This window comes from Macaca fascicularis, chromosome 9 (genome assembly GCF_037993035.2).
Source record: "Macaca fascicularis isolate 582-1 chromosome 9, T2T-MFA8v1.1".
In the NCBI taxonomy this organism is placed as follows: domain Eukaryota; kingdom Metazoa; phylum Chordata; class Mammalia; order Primates; family Cercopithecidae; genus Macaca; species Macaca fascicularis.
In genome coordinates this window covers 45,356,289-45,369,776 of record NC_088383.1, presented here as the reverse complement: position 1 = coordinate 45,369,776, position 13,488 = coordinate 45,356,289, and positions in this window count along the sequence as shown.

Genomic DNA, 13,488 nt, shown 5'->3' with positions numbered 1-13,488 from the left:
ACTCTGTGAGATGAATTAACCGAACACTAAGCAGTTTCTCAGAAAGCTTCTTTCCAGATTTCATCTGAGGATATTTCCTTTTTCACCATAGCCCTCTAAGGGCTTCCAAATACCACTTTGCCAATTCCACAGGAAGTGTCTTAGCGAAAAGCTTCTTGAGGGGAAAGCTGTAACTCTGTGAGATGATTTCACAGAACACAAAGAAGTTTCTCAGAAAGCTTCTTTCTCTTTGTTATCGGAGGATATTTCCTTTGGCCCTATAGTCTTCAAAGGGATCCGAAATATCTGTTCTCAGATTCCACAGAAATAAGGCTAGAAAGGAGATCCACGAAATACACATGTAACACTGTGAGATGAATTAACAGAACACTAAGCAGTTTCTCAGAAAACTTCTTTCCAGATTTCATCTAAGGATATTTCCTTTTTCACCATAGCCCTCTAAGGGCTTCCAAATATCACTTTGCCAATTCCACAGGAACTGTCTTAGCGAAAAGCTTCTGGAGGGGAAAGCTGTAACTCTGTGAGATGATTTCACAGAACACAAAGCAGTTTCTCAGAAAGCTTCTTTCTCTTTGTTATCGGAGGATATTTCCTTTGGCCCTATAGTCTTCAAAGGGATCCGATATATCTGTTCTCAGATTCCACAGAAATAAGGCTAGCAAAGAGATCCACGAAACATACATGTAACTCTGTGAGATGAATTAACAGAACACTAAGCAGTTTCACAGAAAGCTTCTTTCCAGATTTCTTCTGAGGATAATTCCTTTTTCACCGTAGCCCTCTACGGGCTTTCAAATATCACTTTGCCAATTTCCCAAGAAATGTCTTAGCGAAAGGCTTCTTGAGGAGAAAGCTGTAACTCTGTGAGATGATTTCACAGAACACAAAGAAGTTTATCAGAAAGCTTCTTTCTCTTTGTTATCGGAGGATATTTCCTTTGGCCCTAGAGTCTCCAAAGGGATCCGAAATATCTGTTCTCGGATTCCTCAGAAATAAGGCTAGAAAAGAGATCCACGCAATACACATGTAACTCTGTGAGATGAATTAACAAAACACTGAGCAGTTTCTCAGAAAGCTTCTTTCCAGATTTCATCTGAGGATATTTCCTTTTTCACCATAGCCCTTTATAGGCTTCCAAATATCAGTTTGCCAATTCCACAAGAACTGTCTTAGCGAAAGGCTTCTTGAGGGGAAAGCTGTAACTCTGTTAGCTGATTTCACCGAACACAAAGAAGTTTCTCAGAAAGCTTCTTTCTCTTGGTTATCGGAGGATATTTCCTTTGGCCCTAGAGTCTTCAAAGGGATCCGAAATATCTGTTCTCAGATTCCTCAGAAATAAAGCTAGAAAAGAGATCCACGAAATACACATGTAACTCTGTGAGATGAATTAACAGAACACTAAGCAGTTTCTCAGAAAGCTTCTTTCCAGATTTCATCTGAGAATATTTCCTTTTTCACCATAGCCCTCTATAGGCTTCCAAATATCACTTTGCCAATTCCACAGGAACTGTCTTAGCGAAAGGCTTCTTGAGGGGAAAGCTGTAACTCTGTGAGATGATTTCACAGAACACAAAGAAGTTTCTCAGAAAGCTTCTTTCTCTTTTTTTATCGGAGGATATTTCCTTTGGCCCTATAGTCTTCAAAGGGATCCGAAATATCTGTTCTCAGATTCCAAAGAAATAGGGCTAGCAAAGAGATCCACGAAATGCAGATGTAACTCTGTGAGATGAATTAACAGAACACTAAGCAGTTTCTCACAAAGCTTCTTTCCAGATTTCATCTGAGGATATTTCCTTTTTCACCATAGCCCTCTATGGGCTTCCAAATATCACTTTGCCAATTCCACAGGAACTGTCTTAGCGAAAGGCCTCTTGAGGGGAAAGCTGTAACTCTGTGAGATGATTTCACAGAATACAAAGAAGTTTCTCAGAAAGCTTCTTTCTCTTTGTTATCGGAGGATATTTCCTTTGGCCCTATAGTCTTCAAAGGGATCCGAAATATCTGTACTCAGATTCCACAGAAATAAGGCTAGCAAAGATATCCACGAAATACACATGTAACTCTGTGAGATGAATTAACAGAACACTAAGCAGTTTCTCAGAGAGCTTCTTTACAGATTTCATCTGAGGATATTTCCTTTTTCACCATAGCCCTTACTGGCTTCCAAATATCACTTTGCCAATTCCACAGGAACTGTCTTAGCGAAAGGCTTCTTGAGGGGAAAGCTGTAACTCTGTGAGATGATTGCACAGAACACAAAGAAGTTTCTCAGAAAGCTTCTTTCTCTTTGTTATCGGAGGATATTTCCTTTGCCCTATAGTCTTCAATGCGATCCGAAACATCTGTTTTCACGTTCAACAGAAATAAGGCTAGCAAAGAGATCCACGAAATACACAGGTAACTCTGTGAGATGAATTAACAGAACACTAAGCAGTTTCCCAGAAAGCTTCTTTCCAGATTTCATCTGAGGATATTTCCTTTTTCACCATAGCCCTCTATGGGCTTCCAAATATAACTTTGCGAATTCCACAAGAACTGTCTTAGCGAAAGGCTTCTTGAGGGGAAAGCTGTAACTCTGTGAGATGATTTCACTGAACACAAAGAAGTTTCTCAGAAAGCTTCTTTCTCTTTGTTATCGGAGGATATTTCCTTTGGCCCTAGAGTATTCAAAGGGAAGCGAAATATCTGTTCTCAGATACCTCAGAAATAAGGCTAGAAAACAGATCCACGAAATACACATGTAATTCTGTGAGATGAATTAACAGAACACTAAGCAGTTTCTCAGAAAGCTTCTTTCCAGATTTCATCTGAGGATATTTCCTTTTTCACCATAGCCCTCTATGGGCTTCCAAATATCACTTTGCCAATTCCACAAGAACTGTCTTAGCGAAAGGCTTCTTGAGGGGAAAGCTGTAACTCTGTGAGATGATTTCACAGAACACAAAGAAGTTTCTCAGGAGGCTTCTTTCTCTTTGTTATCGGAGGATATTTCCTTTGGCCCTATAGTCTTCAATGGGATCCGAAATATCTGTTCTCAGACTCCTCAGAAATAAGGCTAGTAAATAGACCCACGAAACACAGATGTAACTCTGTGAGATGAATTAACAGAACACTAAGCAGTTTCTCAGAAAGCTTCTTTCCAGATTTCATCTGAGGATATTTCCTTTTTCACCATAGCCCTCTATGGGCTTCCAAATATCACTTTGCCAATTCCACAAGAACTGTGTTAGCGAAAGGTTTCTTGAGGGGAAAGCTGTAACTCTGTGAGATAATTTCACAGAACAGACAGAAGTTTCCCAGAAAGCTTCTTTCTCTTTGTTATCGGAGGATATTTCCTTTTTCCCTAGAGTCTTCAAAGGGATCCGAAATATCTGTTCTCAGATTCCTCAGAAATAAAGCTAGAAATGAGATCCACGAAATACACATGTAATTCTGTGAGATGAATTAGCAGAGAACTAAGCAGTTTCTTAGAAAGCTTCTTTCCAGATTTCATCTGAGGATATTTCCTTTTTCACCATAACCCTCTATGGGCTTCCAAATATTACTTTGCCAATTCCACAGGAAGTGTCTTAGCGAAAGGCTTCTTGAGGGGAAAGCTGTAACTCTGTGAGATGATTTCACAGAACACAAAGAAGTTTCTCAGAAAGCTTCTTTCTCTTTGTTATCGGAGGATATTTCCTTTTCCCTATAGTCCTCAAAGGGATCCGAAATATCTGTTCTCAGATTCCACAGAAATAAGGCTAGCAAAGAGATCCACGAAATACACAGGTAACTCTGTGAGATGAATTAACAGAACACTAAACAGTTTCCCAGAAAGCTTCTTTCCAGATTTCATCTGAGGATATTTCCTTTTTCACCATAGCCCTCTATGGGCTTCCAAATATCACTTTGCGAATTCCACAAGAACTGTCTTAGCGAAAGGCTTCTTGAGGGGAAAGCTGTAACTCTGTGAGATGATTTCACAGAACACAAAGAAGTTTCTCAGAAAGCTTCTTTCTCTTTGTTATGGGAGGATATTTCCTTTGTCCCTAGAGTCTTCAAAGGGATCCGAAATATCTGTTCTCAGATACCTCAGAAATAAGGCTAGAAAACAGATCCACGAAATACACATGTAACAATGTCAGATGAATTAACAGAACACTAAGCAGTTTCTCAGAAAGCTTCTTTCCAGATTTCATCTGAGGCTATTTCCTTTTTCTCCATTGCCCTCTATGGGCTTCCAAATATCTCTTTGCCAATTCCACAAGAACGGTCTTAGCGAAAGGCTTCTTGAGGGGAAAGCTGTAACTCTGTGAGATGATTTCACAGAACACAGAGAAGTTTCTCAGAAAGCTTCTTTCTCTTTGTTATCGGAGGATATTTCTTTTGGCCTTATGGTCTTCAAAGTTATCCGAAATATCTGTTCTCAGATTCCTCAGAAATAAGGCTAGCAAAGAGAACCACGAAATACACATGTAACTCTGTGAGATGAATTAACAGAACACTAAGCAGTTTCTCAGAAAGCTTCTATCCAGATTTCATCTGAGGATATTTCCTTTTTCTCTATAGCCCTCTATGGGCTTCCAAATATCACTTTGCCAATTCCACAAGAACTGTCTTAGCGAAAGGCTTCTTGAGGGGAAAGGTGTAACTCTGTGAGATGATTTCACAGAACACAGAGAAGTTTTTCAGAAAGCTTCTTTCTCTTTTTTATCGGAGGATATTTCCTATGGCCTTATGGTCTTCAAAGGCATCCGAAATATCTGTTCTCAGATTCCACAGAAATTTGGCTAGCAAAGAGATCCACGAAGTACACATGTCACTCTGTGAGATGAATTAACCGAACACTAAGCAGTTTCTCAGAAAGCTTCTTTCCAGATTTCATATGAGGGTATTTCCTTTTTCACCAAAGCCCTCTAAGGGCTTCCAAATACCACTTTGCCAATTCCACAGGAAGTGTCTTAGCGAAAGGCTTCTTCAGGGGAAAGCTGTAACTCTGTGAGATGATTTCACAGAACACAAAGAAGTTTCTCAGAAAGCTTCTTTCTCTTTTTTATCGTAGGATATTTCCTTTGGCCCTATAGTCTTCAAAGGGATCCGAAATATCTGTTCTCGGATTCCTCAGAAATAAGGCTAGAAAAGAGATCCACGAAATACACATGTAACTCTGTGAGATAAATTAACAAAACACTGAGCAGTTTCTCAGAAAGCTTCTTTCCAGATTTCATCTGAGGATATTTCCTTTTTCACCATAGCCCTCTAAGGGCTTCCAAATATCACTTTGCCAATTCCACAGGAACTGTCTTAGCGAAAGGCTTCTTGAGGGGAAAGCTGTAACTCTGTGAGATGATTTCACAGAACGCAAAGAAGTTTCTCAGAAAGCCTCTTTCTCTTTGTTATCGGAGGATATTTCCTTTGGCTCTATAGTCTGCAAAGGGATCCGAAATATCTGTTCTCAGATTCCCCACAAATAAAGCTAGCAAAGAGATCCACGACATACACATGTTACTCTGTGAGATGAATTAACAGAACACTAAGCAGTTTCTCAGAAAGCTTCTTTCCAGATTTCATCTGAGGATATTTCCTTTTTCACCATAGCCCTCTATAGGCTTCCAAATATCACTTTGCCAATTCCACAAGAACTGTCTTAGCGACAGGCTTCTTGAGGGGAAAGATGTAACTCGGTGAGATGATTTCACAGAACACAAAGAAGTTTCTCAGAAAGCTTCTTTCTCTTTGTTATCGGAGGATATTTCCTTTGGCAACAGAGTCTTCAAAGGGATCCGAAATATCTGTTCTCAGATTCCTCAGAAATAATGCTAGAAAAGAGATCCACGAAATACACATGTAACTCTGTGAGATGAATTAACAGAACACTAAGCAGTTTCTCAGAAAGCTTCTTTCCAGATTTCATCTGAGGATATTTCCTTTTTCACCATAGCCCTCTATGGGCTTCCAAATATCACTTTGCCAATTCCACAAGAACTGTCTTAGCGAAAGGCTTCTTGAGGGAAAAGCTGTAACTCTGTGAGATGATTTCACAGAACACAAAGAAGTTTCTCAGAAAGCTTCTTTCTCTTTGTTATGGGAGGATATTTCCTTTGTCCCTAGAGTCTTCAAAGGGATCCGAAATATCTGTTCTCAGATACTTCAGAAATAAGGCTAGAAAACAGATCCACGAAATACACATGTAACTCTGTGAGATGAATTAACAGAACACTAAGCAGTTTCTCAGAAAGCTTCTTTCCAGATTTCATCTGAGGATATTTCCTTTTTCTCCATAGCCCTCTATGGGCTTCCAAATATGACTTTGCCAATTCCACAAGAACTGTCTTAGCGAAAGGCTTCTTGAGGGGAAAGCTGTAACTCTGTGAGATGATTTCACAGAACACAAAGAAGTTTCTCAGAAAGCTTCTTTCTCTTTGTTATCGGAGGATATTTCCTTTGGCCCTAGAGTCTTCAAAGGGATCCGAAATATCTGTTCTCAGATTCCACAGAAATAAGGCTAGCAAAGAGATCCACGAAATACACATGTAACAATGTCAGATGAATTAACAGAACACTAAGCAGTTTCTCAGAAAGCTTCTTTCCAGATTTCATCTGAGGCTATTTCCTTTTTCTCCATTGCCCTCTATGGGCTTCCAAATATCACTTTGCCAATTCCACAAGAACTGTCTTAGCGAAAGGCTTCTTGAGTGGAAAGCTGTAACTCTGTGAGATGATTTCACAGAACACAGAGAAGTTTCTCAGAAAGCTTCTTTCTCTTTGTTATCGGAGGATATTTCCTTTGGCCTTATGGTCTTCAAAGGGATCCGAAATATCTGTTCTCAGATTCCTCAGAAATAAGGCTAGCAAAGAGAACCACGAAATACACATGTAACTCTGTGAGATGAATTAACAGAACACTAAGCAGTTTCTCAGAAAGCTTCTATCCAGATTTCATCTGAGGATATTTCCTTTTTCTCTATAGCCCTCTATGGGCTTCCAAATATCACTTTGCCAATTCCACAAGAACTGTCTTAGCGAAAGGCTTCTTGAGGGGAAAGGTGTAACTCTGTGAGATGATTTCACAGAACACAGAGAAGTTTTTCAGAAAGCTTCTTTCTCTTTTTTATCGGAGGATATTTCCTATGGCCTTATGGTCTTCAAAGGCATCCGAAATATCTGTTCTCAGATTCCACAGAAATTTGGCTAGCAAAGAGATCCACGAAGTACACATGTCACTCTGTGAGATGAATTAACCGAACACTAAGCAGTTTCTCAGAAAGCTTCTTTCCAGATTTCATATGAGGGTATTTCCTTTTTCACCATAGCCCTCTAAGGGCTTCCAAATACCACTTTGCCAATTCCACAGGAAGTGTCTTAGCGAAAGGCTTCTTCAGGGGAAAGCTGTAACTCTGTGAGATGATTTCACAGAACACAAAGAAGTTTCTCAGAAAGCTTCTTTCTCTTTTTTATCGTAGGATATTTCCTTTGGCCCTATAGTCTTCAAAGGGATCCGAAATATCTGTTCTCGGATTCCTCAGAAATAAGGCTAGAAAAGAGATCCACGAAATACACATGTAACTCTGTGAGATAAATTAACAAAACACTGAGCAGTTTCTCAGAAAGCTTCTTTCCAGATTTCATCTGAGGATATTTCCTTTTTCACCATAGCCCTCTAAGGGCTTCCAAATATCACTTTGCCAATTCCACAGGAACTGTCTTAGCGAAAGGCTTCTTGAGGGGAAAGCTGTAACTCTGTGAGATGATTTCACAGAACGCAAAGAAGTTTCTCAGAAAGCCTCTTTCTCTTTGTTATCGGAGGATATTTCCTTTGGCTCTATAGTCTGCAAAGGGATCCGAAATATCTGTTCTCAGATTCCCCACAAATAAAGCTAGCAAAGAGATCCACGACATACACATGTTACTCTGTGAGATGAATTAACAGAACACTAAGCAGTTTCTCAGAAAGCTTCTTTCCAGATTTCATCTGAGGATATTTCCTTTTTCACCATAGCCCTCTATAGGCTTCCAAATATCACTTTGCCAATTCCACAAGAACTGTCTTAGCGACAGGCTTCTTGAGGGGAAAGATGTAACTCTGTGAGATGATTTCACAGAACACAAAGAAGTTTCTCAGAAAGCTTCTTTCTCTTTGTTATCGGAGGATATTTCCTTTAGCCCTATAGTCTTCAAAGGGATCCGAAATATCTGTTCTCAGATTCCTCAGAAATAATGCTAGAAAAGAGATCCACGAAATACACATGTAACTCTGTGAGATGAATTAACAGAACACTAAGCAGTTTCTCAGAAAGCTTCTTTCCAGATTTCATCTGAGGATATTTCCTTTTTCACCATAGCCCTCTATGGGCTTCCAAATATCACTTTGCCAATTCCACAAGAACTGTCTTAGCGAAAGGCTTCTAGAGGGAAAAGCTGTAACTCTGTGAGATGATTTCACAGAACACAAAGAAGTTTCTCAGAAAGCTTCTTTCTCTTTGTTATCGGAGGATATTTCCTTTGGCCCTATAGTCTTCAAAGGGATCCGAAATATCTGTTCTCAGATTCCAAAGAAATAAGGCTAGCAAAGAGATCCACGAAATACACATGTAACTCTGTGAGATGAATTAACAGAACACTAAAGAGTTTCTCAGAAAGCTTCTTTCCAGATTTCATCTGAGGATATTTCCTTTTTCGCCATAGCCCTCTATGGGCTTCCAAATATCACTTTGCCAATTCCACAAGAACTGTCTTAGCGAAAGGCTTCTTGAGGGGAAAGCTGTAATTCTGTGAGATGATTTCACAGAACACAAAGAAGTTTCTCTGAAAGCTTCTCTCTCTTTGTTATCGGAGCATATTTCCCTTGGCCCTAGAGTCTTCAACGGGATCCGAAATATCTGTTCTCAGATTCCTCAGAAATAAGGCTAGAAAAGAGATCCACGACATAGACATGTAACTCTATGAGATGTTTTAACAGAACACTAAGCAGTTTCTCGGAAAGCTTCTTTCCAGATTTCATCTGAGGATATTTCTTTTTTCACCATAGCCCTCTACTGGCTTCCAAATATCACTTTGCCAAATCCACAGGAGCTGTCGTAGTGAAAGGCTTCTTGAGGGGAAAGCTGTAACTCTGTGAGATGATTTCACAGAACACAAAGAAGTTTCTCAGAAAGCTTCTTTCTCTTTGTTATCGGAGGATATTTCCTTTCGCCCTAGAGTCTTCAAAGGGATCAGAAATATCTGTTCTCAGATTCCTCAGAAATAAGGCTAGCAAAGAGATCCACGAAATACACATGTAACTCTGTGAGATGAATTAACAGAACACTAAGCAGTTTCTCAGAAAGCTTCTTTCCAGATTTCATCTGAGGATATTTCCTTTTTCACCATAGCCCTCTATGGGCTTCCAAATGTCACTTTGCCAATTCCATAAGAACTGTCTTAGCGAAAGGCTTCTTGAGGGGAAAGCTGTAACTCTGTGAGATGATTTCACAGAACACAAAGAAGTTTCTCAGAAAGCTTCTTTCTCTTTGTTATCGGAGGATATTTCCTTTGGCCCTAGAGTCTTCAAAGGGATCCGAAATATCTGTTCTCAGATTCCACAGAAATAAGGCTAGCAAAGAGATCCACGAAATACACATGTAACAATGTCAGATGAATTAACAGAACACTAAGCAGTTTCTCAGAAAGCTTCTTTCCAGATTTCATCTGAGACTATTTCCTTTTTCTCCATTGCCCTCTATGGGCTTCCAAATATCACTTTGCCAATTCCACAAGAACTGTCTTAGCGAAAGGCTTCTTGAGTGGAAAGCTGTAACTCTGTGAGATGATTTCACAGAACACAGAGAAGTTTCTCAGAAAGCTTCTTTCTCTTTGTTATCGGAGGATATTTCCTTTGGCCTTATGGTCTTCAAAGGGATCCGAAATATCTGTTCTCAGATTCCTCAGAAATAAGGCTAGCAAAGAGAACCACGAAATACACATGTAACTCTGTGAGATGAATTAACAGAACACTAAGCAGTTTCTCAGAAAGCTTCTATCCAGATTTCATCTGAGGATATTTCCTTTTTCTCTATAGCCCTCTATGGGCTTCCAAATATCACTTTGCCAATTCCCAAGAACTGTCTTAGCGAAAGGATTCTTGAGGGGAAAGGTGTAACTCTGTGAGATGATTTCACAGAACACAGAGAAGTTTTTCAGAAAGCTTCTTTCTCTTTTTTATCGGAGGATATTTCCTATGGCCTTATGGTCTTCAAAGGCATCCGAAATATCTGTTCTCAGATTCCACAGAAATTTGGCTAGCAAAGAGATCCACGAAGTACACATGTCACTCTGTGAGATGAATTAACCGAACACTAAGCAGTTTCTCAGAAAGCTTCTTTCCAGATTTCATATGAGGGTATTTGCTTTTTCACCATAGCCCTCTAAGGGCTTCCAAATACCACTTTGCCAATTCCACAGGAAGTGTCTTAGCGAAAGGCTTCTTCAGGGGAAAGCTGTAACTCTGTGAGATGATTTCACAGAACACAAAGAAGTTTCTCAGAAAGCTTCTTTCTCTTTTTTATCGTAGGATATTTCCTTTGGCCCTATAGTCTTCAAAGGGATCCGAAATATCTGTTCTCGGATTCCTCAGAAATAAGGCTAGAAAAGAGATCCACGAAATACACATGTAACTCTGTGAGATAAATTAACAAAACACTGAGCAGTTTCTCAGAAAGCTTCTTTCCAGATTTCATCTGAGGATATTTCCTTTTTCACCATAGCCCTCTAAGGGCTTCCAAATATCACTTTGCCAATTCCACAGGAACTGTCTTAGCGAAAGGCTTCTTGAGGGGAAAGCTGTAACTCTGTGAGATGATTTCACAGAACGCAAAGAAGTTTCTCAGAAAGCCTCTTTCTCTTTGTTATCGGAGGATATTTCCTTTGGCTCTATAATCTGCAAAGGGATCCGAAATATCTGTTCTCAGATTCCCCACAAATAAAGCTAGCATAGAGATCCACGACATACACATGTTACTCTGTGAGATGAATTAACAGAACACTAAGCAGTTTCTCAGAAAGCTTCTTTCCAGATTTCATCTGAGGATATTTCCTTTTTCACCATAGCCCTCTATAGGCTTCCAAATATCACTTTGCCAATTCCACAAGAACTGTCTTGGTGACAGGCTTCTTGAGGGGAAAGATGTAACTCTGTGAGATGATTTCACAGAACACAAAGAAGTTTCTCAGAAAGCTTCTTTCTCTTTGTTATCGGAGGATATTTCCTTTGGCCCTAGAGTCTTCAAAGGGATCCGAAATATCTGTTCTCAGATTCCTCAGAAATAATGCTAGAAAAGAAATCCACGAAATACACATGTAACTCTGTGAGATGAATTAACAGAACACTAAGCAGTTTCTCAGAAAGCTTCTTTCCAGATTTCATCTGAGGATATTTCCTTTTTCACCATAGCCCTCTATGGGCTTCCAAATATCACTTTGCCAATTCCACAAGAACTGTCTTAGCGAAAGGCTTCTTGAGGGAAAAGCTGTAACTCTGTGAGATGATTTCACAGAACACAAAGAAGTTTCTCAGAAAGCTTCTTTCTCTTTGTTATCGGAGGATATTTCCTTTGGCCCTATAGTCTTCAAAGGGATCCGAAATATCTGTTCTCAGATTCCAAAGAAATAAGGCTAGCAAAGAGATCCACGAAATACACATGTAACTCTGTGAGATGAATTAACAGAACACTAAAGAGTTTCTCAGAAAGCTTCTTTCCAGATTTCATCTGAGGATATTTCCTTTTTCGCCATAGCCCTCTATGGGCTTCCAAATATCACTTTGCCAATTCCACAAGAACTGTCTTAGCGAAAGGCTTCTTGAGGGGAAAGCTGTAACTCTGTGAGATGATTTCACAGAACACAAAGAAGTTTCTCTGAAAGCTTCTCTCTCTTTGTTATCGGAGCATATTTCCCTTGGCCCTAGAGTCTTCAACGGGATCCGAAATATCTGTTCTCAGATTCCTCAGAAATAAGGCTAGAAAAGAGATCCACGAAATACACATGTAACTCTGTGAGATGAATTAACAGAACACTAAGCAGTTTCTCAGAAAGCTTCTTTCCAGATTTCATCTGAGGATATTTCCTTTTTCACCATAGCCCTCTATGGGCTTCCAAATATCACTTTGCCAATTCCACAAGAACTGTCTTAGCGAAAGGCTTCTTGAGGGAAAAGCTGTAACTCTGTGAGATGATTTCACAGAACACAAAGAAGTTTCTCAGAAAGCTTCTTTCTCTTTGTTATCGGAGGATATTTCCTTTGGCCCTATAGTCTTCAAAGGGATCCGAAATATCTGTTCTCAGATTCCAAAGAAATAAGGCTAGCAAAGAGATCCACGAAATACACATGTAACTCTGTGAGATGAATTAACAGAACACTAAAGAGTTTCTCAGAAAGCTTCTTTCCAGATTTCATCTGAGGATATTTCCTTTTTCGCCATAGCCCTCTATGGGCTTCCAAATATCACTTTGCCAATTCCACAAGAACTGTCTTAGCGAAAGGCTTCTTGAGGGGAAAGCTGTAACTCTGTGAGATGATTTCACAGAACACAAAGAAGTTTCTCTGAAAGCTTCTCTCTCTTTGTTATCGGAGCATATTTCCCTTGGCCCTAGAGTCTTCAACGGGATCCGAAATATCTGTTCTCAGATTCCTCAGAAATAAGGCTAGAAAAGAGATCCACGACATAGACATGTAACTCTATGAGATGTTTTAACAGAACACTAAGCAGTTTCTCGGAAAGCTTCTTTCCAGATTTCATCTGAGGATATTACTTTTTTCACCATAGCCCTCTACTGGCTTCCAAATATCACTTTGCCAATTCCACAGGAGCTGTCGTAGCGAAAGGCTTCTTGAGGGGAAAGCTGTAACTCTGTGAGATGATTTCACAGAACACAAAGAAGTTTCTCAGAAAGCTTCTTTCTCTTTGTTATCGGAGGATATTTCCTTTCGCCCTAGAGTCTTCAAAGGGATCAGAAATATCTGTTCTCAGATTCCTCAGAAATAAGGCTAGCAAAGAGATCCACGAAATACACATGTAACTCTGTGAGATGAATTAACAGAACACTAAGCATTTTCTCAGAAAGCTTCTTTCCAGATTTCATCTGAGGATATTTCCTTTTTCACCATAGCCCTCTATGGGCTTCCAAATGTCACTTTGCCAATTCCATAAGAACTGTCTTAGCGAAAGGCTTCTTGAGGGGAAAGCTGTAACTCTGTGAGATGATTTCACAGAACACAAAGAAGTTTCTCAGAAAGCTTCTTTCTCTTTGTTATCGGAGGATATTTCCTTTGGCCCTAGAGTCTTCAAAGGGATCCGAAATATCTGTTCTCAGATTCCACAGAAATAAGGCTAGCAAAGAGATCCACGAAATACACATGTAACAATGTCAGATGAATTAACAGAACACTAAGCAGTTTCTCAGAAAGCTTCTTTCCAGATTTCATCTGAGGCTATTTCCTTTTTCTCCATTGCCCTCTATGGGCTTCCAAATATC